We start from the raw sequence: 27,155 nt of genomic DNA, 5'->3' as shown, positions 1-27,155 counted from the left end.
TTCAATTTTTGATTTACAATCTTGGTCAGAATCAGGGTATTAGTACCTTTAGGTGCTTCCACTTTCGTTTTCGTACCATGATAACTCTCTCCACAGTTTATGGAACCAAAATGAATGTTGTGCTGGCTGATAAGTATAACCATTCCTATTATGCACTCAGAATTCAAGGAAATGGCCTGAGGTTTGGTCCATCAACCTCTTTGGCATTTGTGAAATGTGCTTGCAACCAAGACGTCATTATTACTGGGCCTCCATATGCCCTAATTCTAAAGCAAGTTATGGGATCACAATGATGTTTGGGGATCATATGAATCAGTGTCAGCCTAACTCATGTATCCAACAATCCTCAAAAAAAATGAGTACTGCTACTTCCTCAAAGTCAACTTATTCTGATAAATGGACATAGGTCCCTTTGCAGAAAGACTGGGTTAATTGCTAAGATATGCTATGAAATAATAGGATCTTTTCCCAAAGGGACCAGTATCCCTTTCATTCAATACACTTTGAGTTTGAGAACTGGGTCAAGTCTGGAACTTAGGTAAAGAATTATAATTACTCAATATAGCAAATGAGTTTAAGTCTCTTTTCCTTGTTCATGATATTTTCTGGTCATATAAGGCAGGAAGCAACTTTGCCTTGGGATGGTTGCTGTTTAACTATCCCAAGCTTATAGTCACTATAATCTATTAATCAAAACCATGCACTTCTGTCAGTCAAGGTTCCCCAAATGCCATTCTGTCCATCCTCCTTTCTATTGTAGTTTCTCGGCTGTCATCTGATTTCTGTTATATGGAATTCCTATTATCTGCATTGACACCAGGAGCTCAGATTTATAGCAGTCCCCTACTAGCCTCTCAATAATGCATGTGTTCCCTTCACTGATGTATTCATATTGCTTTAGTAAAGAGCATATTAGCTGAGATCTGCCAAAACACGTAGTCAACTGTTGTGTACTCTGCTCTAACATCATTAAACAATTATAGCATGCCAATTCTCAGAGACTTTGGACCTCTTCTCAATACTTTTCTAAGGAAGTCTCACAGTTCTACCTCATTACTATGAGCCACTCTTCCAAAACTTCAAAGAGGCTTGACAGAAATGGAACAAGGTAGTTTACAATTCTCTGTGTTCTGAATCCTGAGTCATGAGAAGGTGCCCCCATTTCAACATACTTTACCCTATTTTATATTCTGCCTTACCTGGAGTCCAGCAATTTTAATATCTATTCTCAGACATGATTTTCTAGTTCTTGTTATTTAGATCTGCAGCTTTTTTGGTAAATAGTCCCTTTCATTCTGTAACAGGAATAATACTTCCCTACTTAGGCCACTACTTTCCTGCTAAGCCAATACTTTCCTTATAACCCTAGTTATTGGTTTGGAGGCAACAAGGAAATTCAAGGGCTGATTTAGATGAAAAAAAAGCGTTATCTTATAAAAACTTGGGCTCGAATGAAGTCATTGTGGGGTATCCAGATGCTGGGCAACCATTCTTTTCTAAGGGGGAAGGGGAAAGGAGTCATTTGGCCCATGGGGTTGAGTAGAATTTCGGGGTCCAAATATTCTCGAGGGCATCCACCCAAATATTCTTTCCCCAGGACTCAGGGCTCCACTACTTTCCTGTCAAGATTCTGATATTAGTGTATGCAATTTACTAGCACTATGAATTCAACCTCCTTTATTAATATGCTTCTCTTACTATTAATACTTGAATCTGATTTTTACCAGAATCCATTCTCTGGCTATATGAAATAAGTGTCTCTTTAGATACCATCATGGAAGTTATGCTTTGAGTTGACAGATGAACTGAAACTTTCATCTTCTTTCTTCAATATTTTAATGGCAATTAATAGCCAACAATATCTCAACCTTTGTGATTATTGTTTCCACATGATTCAAGTATTGGAGATATTGCATGAATCACTGCATCTCCTACATTTACACAATCCTAGTTCCTTAAAATAAAATATTTAGTAATTTTGATATGACAGTGAGACAGAAATGATCACCTCTCCAAAGACCACAGGGAATAGGGCACTTGTTACAACCTGGCTATCAAAATCTTATCCTAAGGACCTGTATGCTAAGACTACTTCTGGTACCCCTTATCACAATTTGGATTTTTCAGCAAGCAGATTCTGAAACAAAGATTTCATAAAAGTAGTTTTTTGGGAGGTGAACCAGAAAGCACTCATAGAAGGGTGGAAAAATTAAATAGGAAAGGGAAGAAAGCCAAGAAAGGATGCTGCTATGTGGAGTACATAGGGCTCAATCCTAGTGCAAAAGACATGTAAGGCTCAATCCTAGCAGAAACTGAGTAACAGTGTAGCATGTACCTTGAGGTTATCTCATGTGACAGGCCAGTGAACTGTGACACTTTTCCACCATTTCCCAACAGTCAGTCATTGATTGAGGGCTGCTCATGGGAGAGAGGTGAATACATGTCAACTACCCAACAACACAAGCCTGCCTGGCTCACAGATGAAGAAGGATATGGACATCAGAAAAGGCCCTTAGGTAAGAAGTTGTAGGTACATCCACATGAAAGATACCTGGTCATTATGCAAAGGAATAGTGAGAACTAAGGAAATATGAACAGCCCATCTTCAGTGTTTGCTACCTTTGGTCATTCTAAGGCTACAAAATATCCTCACTTCTGTACTTAAAATGGCCAGTCCCATGTAATACTCAACACTTGCAATGTGAATCAAAGTTATCACCTTCTTCTTGGAAAGTGATCAGCATTTACTTTCTTTCTATCCCATCTCCTTTTCTCATGCTATTTTGCTGACTCCAGTTTCTGACCCTTTCAAGAGTCGGAGAATGAAAGAGAGGAGAATTAGAAGAGACTGGAAAGTTCTGACTTGTCTGGAACTGTCACATGCTGGTGTCAAGTGTTCTCTAGACCTGGCCAATGTATAAAGCCTGTTTTTTTTGTTTGTTTTTGTTTTTCTCAAAGGCACTCTTGTGGATTCTTTGGGACCCCTGCCCCCTCATTTCCTATTATTCAATCTTTTCTGAGTCTTCTGACTCTTTTCTTCTCTGCAGGCTCAAGAAATCCTTGGCCATAGTACCTCTGTCCTGAGGCTTATTTATGTCTCGATGAGGCCCTATTATGTAAGATTTAAGATCACTCCATCTTTTTTTCTTCCCTGGCGGGTGTAGACTTTATCTGTCCACAGAAATCTTTCCTGATCTTTTTACCCTGCCAAACTCTGAAAATGCAGGTCACTCATGCAGCCATCTGTCCTTTCTCCCACTACTGAGGCAGGAAACCAGTCCACTTCTTGCCTTTTAGATATTCCTTTATGGGAGCTGGACGTCAGACCCCTGTATCCCTCCAATTGCAAGATACATATGTGCAACTCTTTGAATGGTCTTATTGAAGTTTCTCTTACCAGGTGTGATGGTTAATATTGAGTGTCAACTTGACTGGGTTGAAGGATGCAAAATATTGTTCCTGGTGTGTCTGTGAGGGTGTTGCTGAAAAAGATTAACATTTGAGTCAGTGGACTGGGAAAGGCAAACCCACCCTCAATCTGGGTGGGCACCATCTAATCAGCTGCCAGTGTGGCTACAAAAAAAGCAGGCAGAAGAACGTGGAAGGACTAGACTGGCTGAGTCTTCCTGCCTTCATCTTTTTGCCATGCTGGATGCTTCCTGCCCTCAAACATCGGACTTCAAGTTCTTCAGCTTTTGGACTCCTGGGCCTAAACTGGTGGCTTGCCAGGGGCTCTCAGGCCTTTGGCCATAAACTGAAGGCTGCACTGTTGGCTTCCCTACTTTAAAGGTTTTGATCTCAGACTGGCTTCCTTGCTCCTCAGCTTGCAGACGGCCTATTGTGAGACTTCACCTTGTGATCGTATGAGTCAATATTCCTTAATAAACTCATTTTCATATATACATCTATCTTATTAGTTCTCTCCCTCTAGGGAACCCTGACTAATACACCAGGCTTAAGGCAATGAGCAGAAATCACTGACCTCTTTTCCAGGGTGACAGAGGAGACTTCTCCAGAATATCCTCTCAACAAACTGTCTCCAAATCTCTTTACTCAACTCTATACACCCAAGATGTGTATAAAGAATTTAAGAATTATCCAATAAATATGTATTCACCTACTTTTGGAAAACCCTCCATGGTTGTCTATCATATAATTCACTGTGGCTTCTGATCTCTATTGTCATCAGACCTCAAAAAAAAAATTGAGACAAGAAGATTCCATTTTAACAGCTTAATATAGAGATTTTAAAAATCAAACAATTCCTGGAAACTCAAAATATGGTTACAGAAATAAATGTAATACCTACTCATTTTAGAAAAAAAATAGGGGAAAAAGAAAATACAGAAACAGTAGACAAAGAGGAAAATACGTCCCATAACTCTGGTAACCACAGGCAACCAATAATTTATCATTTTGATTTACTTCTACCCAGTTAGTCTGTATTCCATGTATATGGTTCTTTATATATTATGGCAAATACTCTATTTACAAATTCTCATTGAGACTAACTCCTGGCATCTTCCATAATACTATTTTAAACATTTCAAAAACAGGCTTAATACAGATAAACTAGCCCAATGGAGAGATATACTGCAATTTATTTCACTTTTTCCCCTATTGTTAACGTTAAGATTGGCTCGAAATTTTAGTAATCAATACCGTAAGCACTTTTCCCCACTAACATTTTCCTTTGGGCTTAGGATCTAGTCACAAAGGCACAGTTGTTGGCTTCAAGGGAAATCTCAATATTTAAAGGCCTCTCACTGGTCTAAATCCAGACATCCTCACTGTTGTTTTATCCTGGCAGGATAAATTTTGAAAAGGCTGAAAAAGGGTCAGAATAGATCAGAGGCCAAGCCTCCAGTCTAGTGGACACTTCTGAGACCTTTGAAAAAATGTGGAGGAGCCCAGGGCACAAGGATGCTCACCTCTGGCAGGTAATTTCATAAGATGATTTTGGCTAAAATATCTTATTTGTTTTATAGAATTGAAGTCAGAAGTACCATTAGAGACCAAGTTCCTTAGTTTAAGACAGTGGTAAAAACCTCAAAAGCTTATAGATCACTCAGGCCACATAAAGAAATTAAATGGGCTGATTGGGTTTGCAGCAAACGAGAGAGCTTGTGCCTGATTTCAGGTAAGAAACCACTGCTCATCCTCAGATAGGCTTATCAGAGTTTACAAACAAAGGTACAGGATCCCCAGTGAAATTAGAAATTCAGATAAACAAGGGTTGTTTTTCAGAATAAGTATGCCCCAAATATTGCACAGAACACACTTGTCCTAAAACATTATTTTTTGTTTACTGAAATTCTAATTTAACTTAGTATTCTGTATTTTACCTGATAACCCTAGCCTCACCTTACTGTTACCATCTGGGAGGCAGAGGCCAGGATTGCTAGATCTTCAGTTCTTTCAAGAGCTAACAGAAATCTGAAGTTTCTTGTGAAATCTCCTTATTTCTAAATTCTAGCAATTAGTTTAAAATGTTTTAAAAACAAATCTGGGGACCAGATAATGGCAGTATGCCATTAGTTAGGGACCTCTGATATTAGATAATGATCCACAATCCAGACTAAAACATATCTACCACTCAAACAGTTACAATGCATATTAATCATATCTTCTTCATGCCAGTGATTGTCTAAGAGCAGGTGTGTACAGGAGGAAGATGGGAAAAAAAAAAAAACCAAATATGTGGTTACAAGACTATCAGAGGAAGTTGGAAAAGTGAAGGAAAGGTTGGGGTATTTTTGGAAAAAAAGAGACTCTGAATACCACATAAAAACTCTTCCTACCTGAATATTTTGAATAGAGCTTCCCCTGTGGCCTAGAAAAGTCAAGTATGTCCTTGAAATTCAAATATAATTCATTAACCATAGTCACATGAACCATTTTAAGGTAATACTAAAAAAAAAAAAACACACACATTTTTTTTTATTTCTTTAAACCCCACATGGAAGAGCCTCCAAAGAAAAAGAAAGTTAACTAGAGGTAATATTTACTAGAATAAAATTAACTGTAGCTTCATTTTTAGCTTCTGTTTGTTAGTTAAACATGTTTATGTTTCTTCAATACTAAAACTGAGACTGAAAAAGTCTTCTATATCTCTACTAAGCAATAATTATTACCTCTGAAGGTGTGCAACTCTCAGCTTCCTAACGAAAATAAAATAATGGCTTCCCAATCAGTTGTGGAAAGGAGACGTTTAGAGAGTTACCATGAAGCACTTCCCAAAAAACGCCATTAAAAATGATGACTATAGGTAGCTGAACATTTTGCTGCTGCTAAATTGAACTCAGTGGATAGGTGGAAAAGATTTCATTTATTTGATACCAAGCCTAGATGCATGCATATAAATTGTCTGGCATGTACAGTATTATGAGTCGAACAGTTTTGCTCCTGTAAAATAATTCTAGATGCAGAGTTTCCTGGATGTAATTTCCAGAGATTTATATTCATCATATAGAATTTAATTCTTATTTTTGCTAGGAATATAACTACAATGTATATGCTGTAACAAAAAGGAGTGAGATTACTATCTTTACCTTAGATCTGAGGCTTCAGTTCTGAGCTGAATTCCATATGTCCTAGCGAGTTGTTTAATTTTTAAATCAATGACTGAGTATAAATATATGACAGTCAGGGATGATATTTAAAATGTTCAAGCTTACCTATGGCATAAATACTGACCAACCAGAATGGACACCAACTCAATCAAAATAGATATTTGTTGTTTTAAAAAAGTTGTATTTCTATACCAGTATACCACACTACACGCAATCCAGAGAGACGCCTTAGAACGAAGAAAAAAAGACCAGTCTCTGCCTTCAAGAACATCAGTTGTTTCCTATAACTGATGTTTATATTAGAAGGCAACCTCGCTGATTATCGTTTAATTCACTTATGATTTAATTCAATGGTCCATAGGGATAAGGGTCAGGGAAGAACAGAGAGGAAAAACCTAGAAAGTGAGGCTTCACAACCATTCAGTTTCTTCTTGCCCATTGTTAGGGGCAATAAGCTAGAGTAGTTTGCAAAACAGGTGTCAGTGTTCCCCTCCTAGTAGTCATGCTCCTTTCTAACATAACTTTGAGGCTTCTCCAATCAAGAGGATGCTATTTCACTTCCTTTTGAATTTGGGCTGGCCTTGTGATTTTCTTTGGCCAATAGTGAAAATGTACAAATTCTGAGTCCCAGCCCCAAGAAGTATTCATGCTTCCAAGGTTTTACTTCAGAACTTGCTTCCATCATGCAAACAAGACTGAGTTGCTTGTTAGATGATGATGGCACATGGTGCAGTCACTGCTGTGGCTCCAGTTGAACATCCAGGTTACCACGGATACATGAAGAAGCTCAACCAAGATAAATCGTGGCCAGATTAGCAAAGACACTCAGCTGACACTTAGACTTGTGAGATACGATAAATGATTATTAAGTCACAAGTATTTGGGATGGCTTGTTATGTAGCAATAAAAAAAAAAAATACAGTTGGCCTGGCTAATTAGGGGGAAAAAAAACAAAAGCCAGGGTTTTTGTTTAACAGATAAGAATGAGGTATACTAACATCCCAGGAGTGTCAGGAATACATCAGAAATGCAACCCAATTCTGTTCAATTTTATAGAGCTGAGATTGACAAAAATGTAGCTGTTTGAATAAAAAGGAAGAGAGGATTACAAAGATTGTCTTTGTGTCATATTACAGAAAAAAATGGAGAAATAATTTTGCAATATATAGCCTCTATATTGTTTTTCTCATTAATGTTACAGATAAAAATAGATAGAAACCAGACCTCTAGGAATCTTCTTTTAATTGCATGTCCCAATGTACTCTGTGAAAAGCTTCTAAAATTGAAATGGACCTAATAAAAACATATATCTTAAAAGATATTTTAAATAAATATGTATCCACGGTGTCAATTTAAATGTCAACTTACTAAAGATCACTAGGGAAAGAAACTGACCTTTCTCTTCATTTAAATGGAAATATTTGGGTCCATATGGGACTTTTGATTTAAATGTCATTGATTTGCAACAAATGATAACAAGAATTCTGGCATCGAATATTTTTAGAAATATTATTTATATATAATATTATCTATATTATATATAATATTATATTATCTATATTATATATAATATTATATTATCTATATTATCTATAATATTATATTATCTATATTATATATAATATTATATTATCTGTATTATTATAATATAGATGATATTTCTAGAATGCCAAGACAGTACATAATTAGAGCTGAGAAGTTAACATTGAGGGGTAAATACTGCATAAGGTTAAGGATAATGAGAAGGCTGAACTTCAGAAAAGATCATAGTGACTGTTATTTCAGAAGAATTACAAATGAGATGGACATTACTGATTCATAATGCCCTTGGATCCTGCCAAGATGGTCAGCTAGCACTCCTCTAAAATCAGCCCTGGAGAAACTGCACAAGTAAGGCAGAAACGTGGATCTGAGGAACTAACATTAAAAGAATGAAAAGCCCCTGGGAAACCAATGAAAAAAGAATAAAACAAAAGACTCCCGAACTACTGTACCTGTAGTACATAGGTGTGCAGGGTGTCAGGGGTGATGAGAATAATGGAAAAAGCCTATTGGCTAAGTGGCCTTACCAACTTGCGAAAGGAGAGGATGGGACAGCGTATGTAAATTCTGTTCTTGCTTATACCTCAAGGTCTCTTGAAACAAGCATATCCTGTCACTCATAGATATCAATAGTAATAGTGGAGTCAGCAGAGAAATATCAGGCAGCTGGAAAGCCTGTGGGGTGAGGAACTAATGAAAGCAGGTTCAGGTTAATCTGCCCTCCATCATTCACTCTACCAATGAACCTCACGATGGAGAGCCAGTAGATCAAAACCCGTGGAGTTTCTTTCTTCATGATATTCCCCAACCAGATGAGCTGCCTAATATCATGGAAGCAAGCAGGAGTGGTTCTAGGGAGTTCTGTGGTATGTGGGGCGATTGGACTCATTACTTACTAGACATTTCTTCTTGAATGTGTCATTAGTCACCTTAGTCTTCGTATGTCCAAAATAGAACTTGTCTTCTTAAAATCTGCCTCTCCTTATTTTGTTTTTTTATCTGGAACCATCACCCATATAGCTTTTGAAGCCAGAAATTTGAGAGCCATCCTATATACCATTTGTTCCTAAATTGTATCACTTTTTCCTGCTAAATGTTCATTCTCTCCATTCCCACTACTAGGTCCTCAGATATACAATTTTAATTTATATCATGCCATATATAACTTATATAGCACCATATATAACTTATATAGCACCATATATAATTTTGCTACTGGGCTATTATTGCGCCTGACTCTATTATCACCAGAATGTGCTTCCTAAAACAAAAATCTGATTACATAGCAGAATAAAACCTTAAAAGTTTTCTTATCCATCACATTTCTAGTTTTTATGTTCAATCATAAACCATTCCACACAGGTAAAAATTTATATTTTTAAATGACATGCAGAGAAAAAAATTGCCTATGCCAGTACTTAACCATCTGTGTTCTTAAGACTATTTCCTTTATTAAAATCATGCCCTTTGTAATACTATTTGAAGATCTCCCACTGTCTCAATTTATATAATTAATCCTTCTTAATCAATGATTCTGAATTATCTAGTATGTGATATAATAATGTATTAATTTTCCTCATTCATAGCCTAGATATCCCCCCCTCCCCATTTCTTTTTTTTTTTTTTTTTTTTTTTTTTTTTTTTCTGAGACGGAGTCTCGCTCTGTCGCCCAGGCTGGAGTGCAGTGGCGCGATCTCGGCTTACTGCAAGCTCCGCCTCCCGGGTTTACGCCATTCTCCTGCCTCAGCCTCCCGAGCAGCTGGGACTACAGGCGCCCGCCACCATGCCTGGCTAAGTTTTTGTATCTTTAGTAGAGACGGGGTTTCACTGTTTTAGCCAGGATGGTCTCGATCTCCTGACCTCGTGATCCACCCGCCTCGGCCTCCGAAAGTTCTGGGATTACAGGCGTGAGCCACCGCGCCCAGCCCCCCTCTCCCCATTTCAAAGGCCAGCCACATTGCCAGGAAATAATTAAGTAAATGGTTGAGGAAGATCACTTCTCAGCTTCATCAGTGCTTTTCCTCTCACTGTCAGTGCTGACTGCTCATTTACCAAAAGAAATGCCAAGTCCTCTAAATGGGATGATGATTTTCTTCTCCTGAAGGCGGTGGGATAAAGCAGAATTTCATTTAGAGGTGTCAACTAGTATCTTCAGTTTTCCTAAGACAATTAAGTGTACTGCCACAAGTGTATATGTATGTTAAATATATGAAATAATACCCATGGCTGTTATAAGTAGAAAGGGAAAAGTTCTTATTAATTTTTACTCTTCTTAGAATCACAAATTGAAAGCTTTTAAGGAGCTGGTTAGTTATTTTATAGAAATTTTCTGGATTTTAATCTCTCCTCTTTATCCTGAGGTCTGAGGATTCCTTATCCATGAGCCTTTCTCTCGGAGTTTCTATACTCATATCTTCCCCTTCCTTTGTTAGGAAACCTCACCTCTAGCCACAGAAGAATTTTTCACTCTGTTTTCATTCTACCCCAAACCCACATGTATGTTGAAGTCTATGGCTTTGTGTCTGAAGTAGCAACCTGAGATTCTGTAGGCCAGTACTTTTCAGAATGGACAGAAGTCCATTACAATAACAGAGGGTAGTAGGGCTTAAGAACTCTGGGTTCTGTGGTTTAATCCAAGATTGGCTCCACCAGCCTGGAGGTTGCTTTTGATGTTTCCACTAATATGAGATAAAATCTCATTGAGTTATTTGGCTATTGAACTCTTTAGATTAAGCACAATATCTTCCCCAAGGGAAGCACTAATTTGGGAGCTAGCACTATTAATATCAAGACACATTTCCCTTTCTGTGGCATCAATGAGCCCCTGCTGCAAACTTGCGCATTGGACTTCTTTCTCTAGTCCTCTTTAAGTGCAAGCAATATAAAGTAAAAAAAGAAAATATATTACCTATAATGGCTTGTCTTCTTGGAAGTGCTCAAGACTGATCATTCTAGGAAGGATTCAATTAAATTTCTCAATTTTCCTCAATCTTTATTTTGTGAAATGTGGGGATGAGAAAAAAAGAACATAGCCAATTCTTTCCAATGCATTCATTTTTGCTTCTCTTTTCTTATGTCTAGGCTGTTGTACCTACCTTATAAACTCTGCTATTCCCTTAATCTATAAAGCCCAAGATGTCAATGTCTAACTTAGTGTCTGAAATAGAACTCCCTAAATACATGATTACTGAATGAATAAACTATTAAACACAGTTTAGATCTTTTATGCAACATAGTGACTGTAGTTTAATAGCAATGTATTGTATTCTTGTAAACTGCTAAGAGTGGATTTTTAAGTGTTTTTAACACAAAAATGATAAGTATGTGAAGTAATAAATAGGTTAATTACCCCTTTTTAGCCATTCCACAATATATACATATTTCAAAACAACATATACCAATAAATGTATACATTTTGTATCTGTCCATTGAAATATAATCTTTTAAAAAGAAGCAGTTTATGGGTGAATGTGAACGCTAATTGAAGGAAAAGCCTTGACTCTTTAATTTTGGCACATTTTACCTGCCAAAATTTTGTTTTCCATCCAGAGAATTGGGTTGTTTTCTATTTCATGAATTACAGAATATCCAAAAAGTAGCTTTTAAAATTTTACTGCAAAAAAATACTTTTGGCACTAGTGCCCCAAAATACTACCCTACCTAAGTAAAACTCAAAAGGAACTTTTATAAAAACAAATTAAAAGACATGTATGCTGGGTGGGTTTATGAAGAGGCTCCTCTAGGTCTGTATGTAGGAGCTACAGAGTAGTGCAATTATACCTTGAGGGATAAGCCAGCCAGCTGTTCAGCTCTGACCTCTTGCTTTCTTAGTGCATTCTCAGCTCATAATGATACAATGACTGAAAAGTCTCCAGGCTGTCCAAAGTTTGGTAAATCTTACTAACAGAAATTCTGACGTATTCCTATCATACCAGCCAAGATTATTTTATTTGAATTCATCTTCACTACTCCACAAGGATGTATAAGCACCCACTCTTGGCTAGCATTTTCCTGGGCATTGTAAAGATTTCACATAGTTTATGATCCAGGTGGCAAATAAGAGTAATGCACAAAATGATTTGGGGAAAATATTTGAAAACACCACTAAGCACTATAAAAAGAGAAAAAAAAAGCTATATACTCTTCAGTTTAAAGAAACAAGGAGAGAGCCAGGCAGGTATAAGCAAAATAGCATCCTCAAATGGCATCTTTAAGCATGAGTAGAAGAGGAGTGCAGGATAGCCATGCACATGCAGCTCTGAAGTTAACTCCATCTCTCAAACCCAAAGCTTTATCTGCAACTCTATGCCTGATAATATGTATAAAAAACATGGACATTTACAAAGCATATGACAATATCTTTGCCTGAACAAGAAGTGCACTAAAATAGTAATGAAAATTACACTAAAATGTTTCTTCAACACTATTAAGAGGTTTGTTGTTTAATTTTGTATTGTTTTTGGCACAGTGAAAAACAGAACAAAGTTTAAGTGAACATGTACATTACTATTATGCATTCTGATCACGTAGTGTAGTTATATAGTACTATACTATACTATACTTTATACATGCTGATCATATGCTGACCTTAGGGTGAGTCTAATATTGTATATGCATCTGTCATGATATCTGGGGTTAGGTACTCATGGTCAAATAAACAGACCAAGAAGTCCAGGGAGTTCTTCACGTCACCATACAATGTTGCTGAGGTTAGAGAAATGATGAGAACTGGGAAAGGTTAAACTTTAGAAAACAAAGAGGAAAACAGCTGTAAAAGATGGGATTCAAATAGACAAATTTGTCTAAGGAGGAAAACAGATATTGTACAAATTTATTTCCTGTTTCTTCCTGTCAATGATGTAACTCTCTGAAGTCAGACATTAAGGCCAGATGGTTCAGTCAAAAGGAGACTTGTAGCCAGAAACCTTTTCTTAACAAATTTTGGTAAAAATCTATTAACTTTTATTATTGTTTTCATGTTCTTCATTTGCATGACTTTCAATTCTTGAGTTAAAAAAAATTTTAAAGGCTTACTCAAGTGTTCATATCTGACCAGATTCAAACATTGTTATTAAAAAAGACTATCAAAATCAAATCCCAGCAGTTAGACCTGTCCTTGGCAGCATTTACAGAGAAATTAATTGTGTAATGAGAATTGCAATGTGCATAGCACATTACTTAATCTAATATTATAGGGGGTTAAAACTATAGTAACTTATCTGACAACAAATGGTTGAAAATAAAAATGATGATAATCATTAGACTCAAGGAGATTGAAAGAAATAAACAAAAAGACATTAAGTAGAAAAGAATCATAGAAAATTAACAAAGCCTAAAGATCTTTGAAAAGATTAATATGTTAGATCTCTGACAAGATGACAAGTAAAAAGAGAAATAATCAAATAAGTAATATCAGACAGAAGAATGGATAAACTCATAGAAGCAGAGAGTAAAATGGTGGTTGCTAGGGGCTCGGAGAAGTGAGGAATGGAGTGATATTTGCCAAGGGTATAAAAATGGTGACTGTAGAGGTGATAAATATGTCAGTTACTTGGAATGTGGTAATTATTTCACAGTGCATATCAAACATTAAGATATACAACTTAAATATATTTATTTTTATCATCAAAAATTTAAACGGTAAGAAAGTAAAACATTTTAAAAGACCAAAAGATGAATAAATAAACACAGATACAGCAGAGATGTAAAAGTGTATTGAAATAAAATTATAAATAGCTATTTAAATGCAAATTAGGAAATTTGGATTACACTGATTAATTTTAGCAAGATATCATGCCAAAATTGGCTCAAGAAGAAATAGAATTTAAATATATCAGAAATTTTTAACATATGAAAATATTCAAAAGCCTAGTTTTTGACCATTTACCAGTGAGTTCTATACCCATGCTATCATTCAAATAGCTAATAATTAACTTGATCTGATGTTGGTAATTTCAACCTGTTTTATGGTGAAACATACAAACTGCATCTCATATATGCATCAAATAAATGTAAGTAGTCCTCAGTTTATGCAGTAGTGTGATAATAATTATAGTGAAATATAGTTATTAAATATTAAGTATATAATAAAAATAAATGCACATCTTGCTTCTTATTAATATGGTAAATAAGATCTACAAGTAACTCTGATATCTATCATAATTTTGAAAAGGTGATGAGCACCAATGTTATTTTGAACTATATCTCAAAATTTTATTGTTAAAGAAGTTAACAGATACTGTTAATATTACTGTGGTTTGTTGACTATATTTATAATTAGGGAAATTGCTACAATTCAGTTTCAAGTTAGTGGAAATAAACATGTGCCCTTAACTGATTCAAATTTTTGGATGCCCTAATTCTATCCATGGAAACCTTTGTTCATACACCCCAGGTTAAAAATCTCAAAAGGTAAATTATTTAACCTTTTGTACTTTAATTTTCTTATCTGTTAAATGGTAAAATGGTAATAATAATAGTACCTACCATAGTATATTGTTGAAAGAAACAAATTTATATATATATACACCATATATATATATATAAACCCAGTAGAAGAAAGATGCAAATAAATATATATATTTATATATATAAACCCATTAGAAGAAAGATGCAAATAAATATTTTATATATATATTTATGTATTTATTATATATTTATAAATATATAATTGAATATGTTTATAAATATATAATATTTATATATTTATATATTATATATTTAGGAATATATTTATAAATATATAATTTAATATATTTATGAATATATTTATAAATATATAATTTAATATATTTATAAATTATATATTTATGAATATATTTATAAATATATAATTTAATATATTTATAAATTATATATTTATAAATATATTATATAAAATATATTTATAAATTATATATTTATAAATATATGAAATATATTTATAAATATATAAATATATAAAAAATAAAAATATATAAATATATATTATATATATAAACCCAGTAGAAGAAACATGCAAACAAATATTTGCTGTTGTTGTTATTGATGTTAGGAATCATTCAATGGATAGCCAATTCCTATCTAATAAAAGTTGTTCCAGAATATAGTGAAAGATAAACAATTCCAAGCTGATGTAATGAAGCTAGTGCAATTATCCAAAACCAGATAAAGACAACACACAAAAGCAATTTTAGGACTATTTCACTAAATACAGATGGAAGAATTCTAAAATAAATGCATTTAGAAACAATAAATCATGCTCAGTTTGTGAACCAACATCAGAAGATTTATTAATGGTATTCAGCATATTAATAGACTCAAAAGATAAAAATTATATCATTATCTCAATAGACACACAAAAAAGCAACTGTCTAAGTTCAACACTTATGTAGGACAAAAAATCAGCAAACTAGGAATAAAAGAGAACCTCCTCAATTCAAAAAATACTATAATTCCAAGAAGCACAGTAAAATGTATACTTAATTAAGAAGATGTATATGAAAGCCCTGTATGATTAAAAATTAGCAAGGGTATCCACTATCACCTGTATTATTTATCAGAGTTTGAAACGTATATTAAAATAAATAAGATGTATAAGGACTTCATATACATAGAAAAATCAGCAGAATAAATAGAAACACCATTAGTAAAAATAAGAAATTTTTGCATGTTTGTTGAAATCAAAACAAATATTAAAAAATGAATTGAAGGCCGGGCGCAGTGGCTCTCGCCTGTAATCCCAGCACTTTGGGAGGCCGAGGCGGTTGGATCACAAGGTCGGGAAATCGAGACCATCCTGACTTAACACAGTGAAACACCGTCTCTACTAAAAATACAAAAAAATTAGCCGGGCGTGGTAGCGGGCGCCTGTAGTCCCAGCTACTCGGGAGGCTGAGGCGAGAGAATGGCGTGAACACGGGAGGTGGAGCTTGCAGTGAGCGGAGATCGCGCCACTGCACTCCAGCCTGGGCGACAGAGCGAGACTCCGTCTCAAAAAAAAAAAAAAAAAAAAAAAAAAAGATGAATTGAATTCCTCTACATCAAAAATAACCAGTTACAAAATATAATAAAAAATACAACTAGCATTTTATTAGTAGTAACAGAATCTAAGAATTGTAATAGTAACAATCACTAAAAGTAGTGATAATCTCAATGTAAAAAATACTAAAATCTTTCTAAAGGGTATAAAGGGAGGTCAATGGAGAGAATCTGTGGTGTTGGATAAAAATAACTATTATAAAAATAGAATTTTCCCCAAATTAATTAATACAACTACTCCAGTCATAATTCTAATTGTCTTGTAAAATAATTTAATAGGTTTATTCTAAAATTTCTATGAAAGTATAAACCTTCATGAATATCCAAGGATAAATTCTGAAAAAAGGTAGGAAAAAAGAGACTAGACGTGACACAAACTGAAACAGTAGCATTAAAACCATATAGTAGAAATAAAAGTATAGATCAATAAATCAATGGAACCAAATATAAAGCCTTGAATAGATCTATGTATGTATGGGTATTTAGCATTGGATAAAAGTATTCCTGCAAATCAATAGAGTGAATATAGACTATTTTATAATTATGTTGGGCAAACTGGAATACTATATCAAGAAAAGTAAAACTGAACTCATAATATCATTTACAATGGTGAACTCTGGTTAAAAACCTTAATGTAAAATTAAAAAAAAAAAAACCTGAAATGTGTAGAATAAATGGTTTTCTTAAACAAAACTACAATAAACCAAAAGATAAAATTTTGATGAATCTAATTAAGAATTTCTACCCAATAAACAGGCTGATGACACACGGGAGAGTGTATTTGCATTGGGAAAAATGGCAAGGGATTTCTGTTTTCTTATAAGAAACGCCATGAGAAGTAAATACCACTGCTGCAATAACCAGAAATAATAAAAATAAATTTTAAAAAATATTTGGAAAAAATCGGATTGCTGCAGAAGCAACAAAGAAAATGCCTTTCTCAGATTAGCTCATTTTCTTCCCTAAGGCATTTGTGAATCTGGATGTAGACTGAGGACAAAGCAGCTTTATTAGGGAAAAAAAAAATCACCAAAGCTTTTGATATTATTTGGCTTAGGATGATATATTAGAATCTAGAAGAACCCCAGATATATATCTGTTTTCCCCACAGAGTATTTGCAGGGGTTTGGGATGTTAAAGGAGACTAGGAACGTGGACCAGAAACTTCTAAAAGAGATCATTAGATCTTTCACAGTTTCATGGTAATTAGGAGACAAAACCTATTAAAGAGGGAGGCCCTATTTTCAACACTGAGTTAGTATCCTGTAGATATTTGCAGATATTGATGCTATATGGAGTAGGAGACTAACAGGCTGATTTCAAAACCTGTAAATAAAATAATTGAATCTTGCAGTCTTTCAGAACCGTAGAGGCAGAGTCTTACCAGTCTCTTGGTGCTTTCTACAAACCAGAGATGCGCTGAGTTTCTCTAAACTACAACCCAGCTCTGACTCATCTAAAGCACTTTTTGAATTAAAGTGACTAGTCCCTTATCTTGTCTGGCTAACAGATAGAATAAACAGAAAAGAAAGAAAGATGAACAGAAAGAAAAAAGGCAAATAGAGAAGATGACAAGATGATAATAGCTATCTGGAAAGATGGAAGCAGCAACGATGGCAAATTTTTAAGTATTTCAATATCTCCTTATAAAAACAGAGTAACTAGGCCAGGTGCAGTGGCTCACGCCTGTAATCCCAGCACTTTGGGAGACTGACGCAGTGGACCATCTAAGGTCAGGAGTTTGAGACAAGCCTGACCAACATGGTAAAACCCTGTCTCTACTAAAAATACAAAAATCAGCCAGGCGTGGGGGTGTGTGACGGTAGTACCAGCTACTCGGGAGGCTGAGACAGGAGAATTGCTTGAACCCGGGAGGCACAGTTTGCAGTGAACCAAGATCGTGCCACTGCACTGCAGCCTGGGTGACAGAGAGAGACTCTGTCTCAAAAAAACAAAAACAAAAACAAAGCAAAACAAAAACAAACAAACAAAAAAAACAGAGTAACTAGATAAGCCCTCTTTCCCCTGGAAGGAAGAAACACCATCCAAAGTCTCTGATGTTCTTTTACATACCATGTTAAGTATGCAATAAAAATTTACTAGAAATGCAAAGTGACAAGACAATGGCACCCCTAATCAAGAGAAAAATTCAACAATAGAAGCAGATCCGGATGGTCCAAATATTGGAATATTGGATTATCACTGTAGAATTGACCTACCTGGGAATTGGGAAAAAAAATCCTGGTTTCCGTCTCTGCTCATTTATAAGCAAATGTGGTGGAATCATTCCCTGGAATATAGTGTACATAATTTAGAAGCAACAGAACCATATACCATTGCAATTTGAATAGATAATAACAGAATGCTGAGTGACCAAATTAAGAAACACTATGCATATGTACACAAAACACATACGCATAGTGGGTTTTTGTTTGTTTGTTTGTTTGTTTTTTGAGACGGAAACTCACTCTGTGGCCAGGCTGGAGTGCAGTGGCGCCATCTTGGCTCACCACAACCTCCGACTCCCTGGTTCAAGCGATTCTCCTGCCTCAGCCACCTGAGTAGTTGGCATTACAGGCATGTTCCACCACGTCCTGCTAATTTTTCTAGTTTTAATGAGACAGAGTTTCACCATGTTGGCCAGGCTGGTCTCAATCTCCTGACCTCGTGATCCGCCCATCTCGGCCTCCCAAAGTGCTGGGACTACAGGTGTGAGCCACCACGCCTGGCCTAGAGGATTTTTTAAAGCGAATTTTGGTCCCATGAGCAAAATCCTTTTGTCTCTTGCTTTAAACATAGATATTCTAGAAGACTTTTTAAAGAGAATTTTGGTCTCAAGAGCAATCAGAGGAATGAAAATTTTAAAATTAATACTGTAAGTTTTATCCCCTAGTTTGGCAAAAATTTGAAAGCTGAATAATATCACTTGGTGAGGATATAAAGTAACGGACACTTTTGAACTGCTGATAAGAGTATAAATTGGTACAGTCATGCTGGAGCAACTATTAATTGACCATTGCATAAAGCAAACCCAACAGTTCCATTTGTAAGTACTTACATTAAATTCTTATGTATGTGCACAAGAGGACAAGTATGAGAATATTAATCACAGCATTGTTTGTCATGGTGCAGTAGGGGAATAGACAAAGAAAATCTTATGTCTTCATTTGAAGGAATACTAAACCTTGTAAAAGAGAATTTAGATCTCAAAAGCTAAGTTTTAAGTTAATAAAGCAAAATACAGAACCATATGTATCATATACCAATTATATACAATTTAAAATGCTCAAGTATAGCAACACTTTACATTATCTAACTGTACTTTTACAACTAAAAATATTGAAAATGATGGTTTTTCCTGGGAAGAAGGGAAAGGGAAATGAAACAAAAAAATGTAAATTAAAAATGAGACCTTGGCTACATCTACAATGCTTCATTTTGAAAGGAAAGAAAAAAAAGACTACTGGAGAAGATGACAATAGCTATCTGGAAAGATGGCAGCGGCAATTATGGCAAGTTTTGGAATCTTTCTATACCTCCTCATAAAAACTACATCGCTTTTATGTAACTATCTAGTTACATAGTTATCCTGTAACTATCTAGAATGGAATGGAAATTATAAAAGGGCTTCTGGGGTCCCAAGCAGTTCTATTTCTTGGTCTAGGTAGTGTTTGACATGTAATAATTTCAAAAATTGATAATAGCAGCTGTGTATACATAATTAGAATATATGTACTTGTCATATTATTTGTACTTTACTGTTGCATTAAAATTCCTCCAAAAATATAATAAAATATGTTGTGGATCATCAAGATATTAAAAAGCTGGTATACATATTTTCCTCAAAGCCCAAAGTTATAAGCCACAAAACCCACTTGTTATTCATTTCTCTAAGCCTAGATTCAACAATAGGCTCTGAGCTTGTTTGATTGCCGTATTCTACTTGATCATAAATAATATACATAGGATACTATATTTAGAAGTATTGCTTATTCAAAATTCTGGAAGTTCTCAGTAAATTTTATACTAAATTAGGAATGTTTTATCATTCATGAATAAAATGGGCAGATAGACTATACTATGCAGAGATTTTTATAATAGTGACACATTTTATGATAATCTATCCAAATATTCCATCTATGTCCCAATAATGATAATAAAACTTACACTAAATGAGTTTATTATTTTTTATAGTTTAAAAATTAATTTTATACATATTATTAGCTGATTTTCTCAACATATCTAAGAATTCAGATGCAGTAACCCTATTTTTAATTTAATTTAATTTAATATTTATTGGAGACAGGTTCTTGCTCTGTCACCCAGGCTGGAGTGCAGTGGCGTGATCACAGTTCACTGCAGCCTTCATCCGTCTGTGTTCAAGCAGTCCTTCCACCTCAGCCTCCCAAGTAGCTGGGACTACAGGCACAAGCCACCATGCCCACCTAACTTAAAAAGGATTTTTAAAAGACAGGGTCTTGCTCTGTTGTCCAGACTGGACTTTAACTCCTGGAGTCCAGTGACCCTCCCACCTGGGCCTCCGAAAGTGCTGGGATTACAGACATGAGCCACCGTGCTGGGACAATACTAATTGATTTTTACTCTCTAACCTCAAAAGGTTAATTAACATGCCCAAGATTACATGAAAATTCATGGAAGAAATAAAATTCCAACTTAAGTGTTATTTTTCTTTAAGTCTGGTGTTTTGCTATTAGTCTTAAAGTATTGATTTTTTTCCAGATTTCCTGCCTAGTCCATTGTAACTGGCAATTGAACTCATGGGTTTAACCTCATTAACTTAATGTTCTAACTGTGTTAATTAAATTAGGACAAGCATGATTAGACATTGAATTCTACCTGAAAAACATAAGGGAGCCTCAAAAATATTTTATTTTGCTTTCAAACTCATTAAAGAGCACTAGGCAACCAAAGTAGATACACACAATAAGAGGAAAGAAAGGCTTACTTTGTCATCTGCTAACAACCCTCACAAAGCCAAGCCCAAAGTAATTTCATAGACACAGATTTCCTTAGAAACCCTAGGGTTATAGGTTAGTTGCAATTAGGATATTAATAAGAACATTGACATCGGTAATAAAAAACTCTATTTGGCCAAGGATAGAATGTTTGAGAGTTTCAGATCTCAGTACTTTGCCATGCAACCTATTGCCATGCAATATTAAGGTGCTTAATATTGACCTACTGGCTCCAAACTTATGTAAAGGAGTTTGTAATATTGGTTTATCACAGCTATCCTTGTTGAATTTTTATTCTATGTCAGAAGGAAAAACGAAAGTGCTAAAAGAGAATATGGGCATAAATTATGAAACCTCAGCCATGCAAACCCCCCTAATTTTAATTGCCCTATTTAAAAATATATCAGTCAGCTATAAACTATTTCTTGGGTGGCTACAAAACCTATTACTGAATTGTTGCTACAAATATTTACAAAGCGAACATCCTGAGTATCTATTGATCTCTCACAAGAAACTCTGGGAAAGATATCAATTCAACAAATCAATTTAAAATATACTTATTGATCTGCTAGTAGTGCCAAACACTGAAATACCTTTTACATATTCAAAAATAAGTATGAGTTGAGGCTTTTTGCCCTCAAAGACGCATCAATCTAGGAAGAAGAAAATACAGGTAATTAAATAATATAATGTAAGTACATTCCTATCTGTGATTGTAAAAATTATAATCTCTCCTCTATATCTTCATGCAGCCCACAGTCCTAAAAGAATTCAAGCTCTCTGAAGACGTAGATGAGGAAGTAATTAGTTCTACACTGTAGTGAGGGAAGTTAGAGAAAATGTTTTAGAAATTAAAATTTTCAACGGACTCCTTCTGAATTTCATGGGGACTTGCACAACTTAAAACCCTTCTGGGAATGGAAAATATTTGCTGTTTGTTAAGACAAATTATTTTATTCAGTTTTTCTCATCCATTCAATCACTTAGAGTTTTTAGATTGCAAGTAACAGAAATTCACTTACAGTAAATTAGACCACATAAAATAAATTAACTAGAATAGATGTGATGATCAAAACTAAGGAAATCAGAAGGACAGATCTTAGAAGAGAAACCAAAAAGGTTCTGGAGAACTCCTCCAGGATCTACATGACAGAAAGTGATGAATAGTTTCTTCAAAATGCTGTTATCGGGAAAAAAACAAATGGAGTTCCAATCCTATGTTAAAAGGATGACATGAAATATATATGCAAAATAGGCATGTCATAAATATATAATTTAAGAAATTATTGTGAAGCAAATACCATATAACAGCTGCTCAGATAAACAGAACATTTATCAGTACTATGTAAGCCTTTAATCTGTCCTTTCCTAATTAGAATCCACTCATTTATGACTTTGTGAAAATAATTTTCTTGCTGCTCCTAAACTTATGTAAAGTTCAAAAACAAGCAAACTATTATCTACTCTTTCTCACTATAATCAAAATCAAATTTTAGACAAGAAATAAGAGAAGAAATGAATAGAGAGTGAGAGAGAGAGAGAGAATGCATGCAGAGAGGACGGAAGAAAAAGAGATTGACTCAGGTATTCAGGTGGACCAAGCTTGGAAAACGTCCTCAGCCTTGACTGACAATGCTAATAAAGACTAGATCAAGAGAGAAATAGTACTTTAAGCAATACATGATGTCAATAACAGCAGAAATGTGAACTCATGCTGGCCAGGAAAATTGATAAATGTCTACTATATCCATGAATTTTCCATTAGTGCCACAACAGCAAAAGTTCATATATAGTAAAAGATTTTCAAATGTCAGGAAACTGTCCAATTTAGGACCATATATCTTGACTCAATCAAAAATCAACATCTTGACTTTGACTTCTTCATGTTCTTTATATTGCAGAGTTCATTTAAGACCTCAATCAAATTCTACCGCTTCTAAGAAGCCAACTAAAGCCCTTGCAACTCTCCTCTAGACTAAAAGTTGGTATTTACCAGTCAGTATTACATTCTCTTTATGCTAACTTTTATTTTTTGGGAAAATTTTATTGCATTTTGTTTACATGTGGAAGCACTGACAACTGAAAAGACGCAGCTTGTTCCACTTACTTTTCTGAAAAACCGCATGGCTAGATTAACTTTCTCCCCACTCAGGACAGAATTGAATAAACCTTATCCACCACCCACCCCCCAGCAAAAGCTAAAAACAGGGAGTTGTGGCAATCACATAAAAAAACAAATCAATGTGTAAGAATTCCCAGTTGGTCAGTAATCAGATTTGTTCTTTTTGTACTTGGAGGGCACTCCCTACCTCCTCACCCCTCCCAACCATCACCACCTCCCTCAAAGGAGACACACAGAAAGTGCCTTCCAAATGGAAAACCTATTCTGTCCAGTGCCATAGGCTTAGATGTATCTGCCAATTCCAGCCAAAGGGATGGCCATCTGTCAACTTAGAAAGGTTGAGAGCTATGATGTCACCCCAGCATCATGGTCAGCTCCATACCAGGACAACAGCCTCAAAGGTTAAAATACAGATAACACACCAGCACATACACATTTATGGGTGTTAAATACCAGAAAGTGAATCCACTTTAGAGATTTATCGAATGAGGAAAAGAGGTTGCTGGTAGGGCTGTATGTGTTGGGCACTGGTGCCTGTTGCACTCAGAATTAACACTGCTTAACTGACATCATGCTGGGGAAAAGAGGGAGATAGAGTGGTAAGAGAGGAAGTAAATGTAACAAAGGAACACAGCTTGCCTGAAATTATGTAATTTTTTTTTCCTCTCTTGACTGTATAAGGCATTTTGAATTGGAAAAATGTCTTTCCTTCACACTCTTCCAAATAATCAGAGGGAATATAAAAGCTGATCCAGAATACAAATAAACCTGTTTCATCTCCCCCCCACCTCCAAAAAAAATTATTCTTCATACCCCAAGCCCATAAAGTACAGGGCAGGCAATTGATTTCCTAATTAGGAGGCAAACCATGTCCACCTCTGAGATGAGGCGGTTGTGCCAAGGGTCCCTTCTGAAAGCTCCAGCCCTGACTCTGACCTTTTCAGGCCTCAAAAGGTAAGCATCCATCTTCGGTGAAGTTTTAAGTCTCACTGGGGTGCCTGCCAGCCACTGCCTCCTGGGCAGTGGGAGGTCAGGACCCTCCTGGCTTTCCTATGCATCCCCTGCCAGGTGTCTAGACTGTTCCATCCACATGCAGCATTAAGCTTCATTCAGTTGGTAGAAGTGGGCACAGACCGGAGACAGCACCTTCTACATTGGTCATGCCAGACAGGCCACAGAGAGGAAACCAGAGGCCAGAAAAGTGATTTTAAAAGGAAAAGAAAGAGCAGCTTTTGTCACCCAAAACTTCAACAGGATGATATTTAAAAAATAAAATACGGGGACTTATTTTTTTCCTCTGCAATGATGTGCCATTTTACTTGAGACATTAAAAAAAAAGGTTTAAGAGTAGTTGTTTTTTTGCTTTTTCGATTTAAACATTCATGGAAACAGATGGGACAGCAGTGCTGTGGTGTGGCTTGCGTGTAAGTGGCCACGCTGATCTGACTCCTTCAGACTTCACACTGGTATGGGCCTGCCTTCCCTTGATCTGGCATGGCAAAAAGTCTCCATCTGCCTAGAGAGAAGGGGTGGCCAAAAACAGTCATGCCAGACAGATGTCTGTTCATGATAAATGTCATGTTCATCCATTTTGGTTTCTTAGCCCATCTTCTCTCTTCCTTTTTCAATTGTCCTACAGCCATTTCCTCCATGCAGATGGAGTGCACCTGGGTCCCAAACATCACTGATGTGAAAATGAAGAAGAGCAGCCCCTCAAAGCACAGTGGGATGAGGAAGACCACCGTGGTGGGTGGAAAGAAGGAGCTACACTCTGTCAAACTGACTTAAAAGGGCTGCATTTTTTCATGAGGAGAGATACAGGCATCTGCCATTCCTTCCCTGTTCAGTTCACAGGCTTCGGGAGATTTGAGCAATCTTCTTCACAGCAATCCAGGAAGTGTAATCCACCATGATGAGGGCAGGCAAGGAAATGAGAGCTGTGCACATGATAAACAGGACAAAGCACTTCTGGTTGTTCTCTTTGATGCAGATGTTGACCCAGGGACAGTGGGGGTCCACCCTGCGAATGCACCCCTTACAAACACTGCAGCGGCAGGTTCGGTCAGGCTTGAGGCTGCAGCACTGGGACACGAGTATACCACATGCCTGGGCTTCATCTGTAAACTCTGGATGAATTATTTGTGGCATTTCATTTGGGCACTGCTCCGGTCTCTGTCAGCATGGCCTGGCAGTGGGAGGCCAGGGCCAAGAAAGTCAGCAGGTTGAACACAATTCCATTGATGGTGCTGTATGCATAGTCTTGGGATGGAATCAGCATGAAAAAGAGGACCACAAACTCCGCACAGAGGACCAGAAACCAGGTGATGATGGCACAGGCGATGCCACAGCCATCGTGGATAAGCCACATGGTTCTCATAGGACCACGGTAGGGAGGTCGGACAGGCATCTCCAGCTATGGGTACTCTGGTTTCCTCTCAAAGTCTCTGAAGTGGTGGGTGGGGACCAGCACCATAAGCTATTCTGTCCCTACTGGCTTTGTGATGCAAGAGGCAGTTCCCCAATCTGAGGACCCTGTGGGGCTCCCGCCTTTACCATTGTCACCTCCACCACCGCATACCCTTGAAGTCCCCAACCCAGGTCCTGGCCTTGGACCCTGGCCATGGCTTCTCGGCTGGAAGCCTGCTGCTCTCTGGACTAGGCCAAACACGAGGCCTCTTTCTGCTAACTCTTAATATAATTTCCATTTAATGAGCATCTACTCTGAACTATGCACTATGCTAAACATTTGCAAGCACTAACTTTAACAGTAACCCCAAGAGATAGATAGATACTCTTATCATCCTCATTCTACAGAAGAGGAAAAGGAGGATTAAATATATTAAAAGAATTTTTACAAATTCTGTCTTCCTTCTTACATAATCCAGGGCACAAAGTCGAAGTGCACCGATCACCTGAGTGGTATGTTAGATACTCTTAACAGAGCTTGTAAGTACCAATATTAGAGGAGGAAATTTGGAAACAGAAAGAAACATTCTAAAAAGTAAACTGAAATGTGTTTGCCATTTTAAGGTATTCTATTGGAAACAGCATATGTTAAACAAGGATTAGTATCTTAAACCAGATTTGTCAGACTTTATGACAGGAAATATATTGAATTTGACAGCAAAAAAGATTTCCTTGTAGAAGTAAGTAATACCAAGAAACAGTACCTAGTTTTTGAGAAAATTTAAATTTAATTTTGTATCACCTATTATAAGATTTCTATTTTGCAGAATTTTGATATTAATTTGTTAAAAGATGACATATTCAGTGGCACATTGTTAGGTTAATTGGCTCCAATGAATTACATTTCTCAGCATTCACATCGTTGGTGTTGCCCTCCCACATGTTCTTGGTTATGTGACTTGCTTAGGAGAATGAGAAAAACATGTACACAGTGGGGCTTGTCCTCAAGGAGTATTGCTGTCACCATTCTAGACTTCCAGAAGATCAAAGACCACATGGAAAGGAAAGCAGCCATCACAAATGTCTCAGTCAAGCTGAGCTCCCAACAGACCATCTAGCTGAATGAATCTGCATGAGACAGCCCAGGATAACATTGCGGAGCCACCCACCTAATTCAAGGAATTGCAAGAAATAATGTGATTTTTTGTTGTTGTTGCTTTAGGTCAGCAATAGACAATTGATTTGTAAAATGGTACCAGAATTGGATGGTTGCTAAAACACTCTCCTAAAATTTGTGGTATTGGTTTTGAGACTGGGCAGTGAGTTGAGAGGAGTTGAGAGGAACCTGCTATTAGAGGCTAGAAAGATGTTTTGTAGTATTGAAGCAATGACAAACTGTTCTCTACAGTCTTTGGAGATAGAGAATAAGCCTAATGGTTCAGTAATGAATCTGTGGATCTAGCTAAGGAGAATTCTAGGCAGAGTTAAAAACGTCCATTTTCTTCCTTGGCGGTATAT

At 36.2% G+C, this 27,155-nt stretch overlaps 1 long non-coding RNA gene and 1 pseudogene across 4 annotated transcripts in view; both read right to left on the bottom strand.

Annotated features, from left to right (window-relative positions):
• The window catches only part of LOC134810088 (uncharacterized), a 795,882-nt gene that overhangs the window by 217,116 nt on the left and 551,611 nt on the right, over positions 1 to 27,155 (bottom strand). The gene's annotated exons all lie outside the window — the stretch shown is intronic.
• Positions 23,519 to 25,816, bottom strand: LOC100608884 (palmitoyltransferase ZDHHC3-like; annotated as a pseudogene).

The sequence above is a fragment of the Pan troglodytes genome, chromosome 4 (genome assembly GCF_028858775.2).
Source record: "Pan troglodytes isolate AG18354 chromosome 4, NHGRI_mPanTro3-v2.0_pri, whole genome shotgun sequence".
In the NCBI taxonomy this organism is placed as follows: domain Eukaryota; kingdom Metazoa; phylum Chordata; class Mammalia; order Primates; family Hominidae; genus Pan; species Pan troglodytes.
Note: the sequence above shows the minus strand (reverse complement) of the source record. Positions and strands in the feature narration are given on the sequence as shown.